Here is a 4,936-nt window from a genome sequence, read left to right as displayed (position 1 = left end):
AAAGCCAAACTAATAAATTGTTTCCTAGCTGATATTAGGCTCCATCTATTCCTTTGGAACATCAGTGTTAAATCTTCATTAGGAGGACTTCATTCTACTGAAGGTGAATATAGGAAATCTAGTGACAAGCCTACTTCAATTAAACATAATAAAGTTGTTTTTAAAAGCAAATTATATTGAAATAAAATTTTTCCTTACCTCCACCTCTCCAAGTAAATGAATGAAATTAAATTTACAATTACCTTTATAGACACTTAAACATAAATCCTACTCCCCACCCCCAGTTTTCTAAATTTAATCACCATCCAAAATGAAATGGCAGGAAGAAAATATCATGGTTTGAATATACTTGGCCCAGCAAGTGGCATTCTTTAGAGATGTGATCTTGTTGGAGTAGTGTGTCACTGTGAGCATGGGCTTTGAGACCCTCGTTCTAGCTGCCCAGAAGTCAAGATTCTGTTAGCAGAGATCAGATGAAGATGTAGAACTCTTATCTCAGCCTGTACCATGCCTTCCTGGACGCTGTCATGCCTTGATGATACTGGACTGTATTTCTGAACCTGTAAGCCCGCCCCAACTAAATGATGTTTTTATAAGAGTTGCCTTGGTTACGGTGTCTATTCACGGTAGTAAAAACATGATGGAAATTTAAGATTATAAAATATATCTGTTCAAATTTTATTATTCTGTAAGCTGAATAGCTTTCTTTTTCTGTGGATGGGTATGATTTTCCTGAAGGAAAAAAAAAAAAAACCCAAAATGACCTTAAAAGAACCCAATATGGAAACAAGTAAATACCACCCTTCCATTATCTTTGGAAAACTTTAACTCTCCCAATATATTTGAAGCATTTCATAAGATACTATGATAATAGTGACCAACACAAGAGACAGCAGTACACAGAAGCAGGCTTGTAGCATCCAGTCCTCACTCTGCTTACAAGCTTTGCCATGGTGCTTTTGGGAATAAGCTTTCCAGCTCAGTGCAAATGTCCACTTGTGGTTGATAAATTGTAACCTTGTATACACCCTATTTTGATGTAATGATATATTCATTCAGTTATTAGTAACCCCTTCGTACTCAGAGCTGTTATTGCCTCCGATGACTAGCTGTTGCATATCCTTGGTGTTTAAAATGATCCTCTAGAGCCAGTGGAATGTTGGTTCTAAAGTAAAGATGATAGGTAACTGATTAATTATACAGAGTTAGAAACTGTGTGTAGGGGCTAGAGAGATGACTCAGTGGTTAAGAGCACTGACTGTTCTTCAGGAGGTCCTGAGTTCAATTCACAGCAACCACATGGTGCCTCACAACCATCTGTAATGGAGATCCGATGCCACTTTCTGGTGTTTCTGAAGACAGCAACAGTGTACTCACCTACATAAAATAAATAAATAATTTTTTTTTTAAAAAAGGAAGTTGTGTGTACAGACTTCTTAAGGCTATAATTTTATTTAGTATGTGTTTATTAAGCATTCGAATTGTGGACTTTTGCCCACCTTCCATGCCTGGACATTAGAAAATGTGCAAAAACATTTTTAATTGACAAAGATCAGAGAATTGGCTGTTCCTTATAATGATAGAAGCTAGAGATGCTATTACTGACACTACAATGCACAGCACAGCTATCTAACATGAATTACTCAACCCAGGATATTCATAATGGCAAAGTTGGGAAAGCTGTCTTAGTGTTGTCACATAATAGCTGTAAAACAGAGAATGTGTTTCAGAATACTTCATGAGTTAATCCTATGTAATGGTTTGTTGTAATGAGATGAAATTGAGTCAGGACTTCCTGAGACTCTAACCCACCCTTCCTTAACTTCTTAACATGTCAGGACATTCATTCTTAATAGCCCACCCTGTGAAATCCAGCCATTTGCATTTCATCTTATGCCATTGTATCTGTGTGCTATTTCTTCCATGTTCTCTCCACTCATACCACAGATCACAAACCACCAGGGCTGCCATGCAGAAGAATTGTGAGATCAGCTCCTCCATTGCAGGTCAGAGCAAGATCCTTCAACCTGGACAGCCCAGTCAGCAGAGTGAACACACAAGGACAATCCTGGGATTTTCCCCTCTGGTTGTATAAATTAGAAAATAAAGAAGTTGGTCAAATGAATTTATGGCTTGTCAAAGTTTGCCACATTCATTAAAATGTCACCTCATAATATGAGTTTTACGTGAACATGAAATCAGCCTAATTAACCTAGACCATCTGACCTATAAAACTTCATCCCAGCAGGAATACCCATAAGCCCTGGGGCAGTCACAGGCTAGCTTAGCTGTTTCACAGCCTTCTTCCTATGGTCTCTGGCTTTCTGGTTATTACTTCCTTCTCAGTGAGGAAGAGAGCAAACATTTAGACCATAAAGATTAGATGACAGAAACAAGCACAGATTTGTGTTCTGTGAAGAGAATTCATCCCCCTCGCCCCCCCCCACACACACAATTCCTGTTCTTTTGGAAGAAGCAACTTTTCTGACTTCCAGTTCAGTGCCCAAAAGGATCTGAAAACAGTTCTTTATCAGCTGACATAAGCTGTGGGGTGAATGTTGACAGTTGGAAGACTGAAGTCAAACCCTTCTTTATGAGTGAGCTGCATTCCTGAACCACCCTTCCTCTCTAGAACCACGTGACCAGAGCTTTGTAGCATTAGGAATTGAGTAACAAAAACATAAGGTGTCAACATTTTCTGAGGAAGTAAGACACATTATAAGTGTGTTAGACTCTAAGTTTGAAGCACTCTGGTTTTCTTTCTCTTTCTTTTTTCCTTTTGTTGTACCATTGCCCACATGAGCATGAGTTATTTTTAGCATATTTCTTTTTTTTTAAACTGTGTTTACATTTTTTAATTTATTGATATATTTATTTACATTTCAAATGATTTCCCCTTTTCTGGACCCCCACTTCCCGAAAGTCCCATCAGTCCCCTTCCCTCCCCCTGTTTTCCCACCCAACCCTTCCCACTTCCCTGTTCTGATTTTGTTCTATACTGCTTCACTGAGTCTTTCCAGAACAAGGGGCCACTCCTCTGTTCTTCTTGTACCTCATTTGATGTGTGGATTATGTTTTGGGTATTCCAGTTTTCTAGGTTAATATCCACTATTTAGTGAGTGCATACCATGATTCATCTTTTGAGTCTGGGTTACCTCACTTAGTAGGATGTTCTCCAGCTCCATCCATTTGCCTAAGAATTTCATGAATTAATTGTTTCTAATGGCTTAATAGTACTCCATTGTGTATATATACCACATTTTTGCATCCACTCTTCTGTTGAGGGATACCTGGGTTCTTTCCAACTTCTGGCAATTATAAATAGGGCTGCTATGAACATAGTAGAACATGTATCCTTATTACATGCTGGGGAATCTTAAAATTACAAAGTTTCTGTAAGGCAAAGGACACCATCAAAAGGACAGATCGGCAACCAACAAATTGGGAAAAAATCTTCACCAATCCTACAACAGATAGAGGGCTAATATCCAATATATATAAAGAACTCAAGAAGTTAGACTCCAGAAAACCAAACAACCCTATTAAAAAATGGGGTCTAGAGTTAAACAAAGAATTCTCACCTGAAGAATTTCGGATGGTGGAGAAACATCTTAAAAAATGCTCAACTTCATTAGTCATTAGGGAAATGCAAATCAAAACAATCCTGAGATTTCACCTTACACCAGTCAGAATGGCTAAGATTTAAAATTCAGGAGACAGCAGGTGTTGGCGAGGATGTGGAGAAAGAGGAACACTCCTCCACTGCTGGTGGGGTTGCAAATTGGTACAACCACTCTGGAAATCAGTCTGGCGGTTCCTCTGAAAACTGGGCACCTCACACAGGCAGAAATGGTGCTGGAGAAGTAGCTGAGAGCTACATCTTGATCCACCAGCCAAGAGAAAGACTCTGGGCTTGGCACAGGCTTTTGAAACCACAAAGCCCACCCCTAGTGATACACTTCCTCAACACAGCCACATTTCATAATCCTTCCAAATAGTGACCAAACATTCAATTCCATGAGCCTAAGAAAGCATTATCATTCAAACTACCATTATGATATATGGTACTATTTCATTTGTCTTTCTAGCTAATTCCTGAGTACCTAAAATGTACTGTTGAACAGTGGGTGAATTTAGAAAATGAGGAAGTGAAGTGAAATTTCATACGTCATTAAAGTTGTACCTAAAATGTAGCGTGGGGTTGGGATGCTATTCAGTGGTGGAACATGTGTCTGGCTCTAGGTTCAATCCCTAGCACAAGGAAGGAAGAAAGGAAGGAAAAATGAAGGGAAGAGGGAAGGGAGATTGGGATGGTAAGAGGAAAGGACAGTAGGAAGAGAGAGAAGAGAGAAAAATGAGGAAGGAACTGTTTAAGGCAGTTATGGGCCAGGGACTCTACCTAGAATTTGATCTACTCCTAAGAATAAGGCATTAGGATACTTAGTTCAATATATAAAGACTCTATCCAAAGAAGTGTCTAAAATATAGTAGAGTTTGTTCACATAGATGTCAGAAAGGTATGCTTTCTTCTGATGGATGGAATGAAGGAAAGAGCCTATGAGCAAGGTAGAGGCAAAAGTGAGCAGACCTTGCACTTGCATTCTTGCACACTTGCAAACTTTTGCTAGATGCTATAGGTTACACAAGATGACTTGTGCAAATAACACAAGAATACTCACAAGAGCAAATAGCATCCATGAGATGGTGGATTCAACAGTGCCATGCTAAGGTGACATTCAAAAGAAAGATTTGGAGTGTTCTTCTGCTGAACATGGGAAGTACCTAGAGATATACGGAAAACATGATACTAGCTTCTCGCTTCTTTGCACACAGCTGTGGTCATGCCCTGGGAAACCCCATCAGGAGCAGCTACAGAAACAGGATTCTCACTTCTGCAATATAAGCAGAAATCAGACAATACTAGCCAAGATTGTCT

The sequence above is a fragment of the Apodemus sylvaticus genome, chromosome 14 (assembly GCF_947179515.1).
Source record: "Apodemus sylvaticus chromosome 14, mApoSyl1.1, whole genome shotgun sequence".
NCBI classification, from domain to species: Eukaryota; Metazoa; Chordata; class Mammalia; order Rodentia; family Muridae; genus Apodemus; species Apodemus sylvaticus.
Note: the sequence above shows the minus strand (reverse complement) of the source record.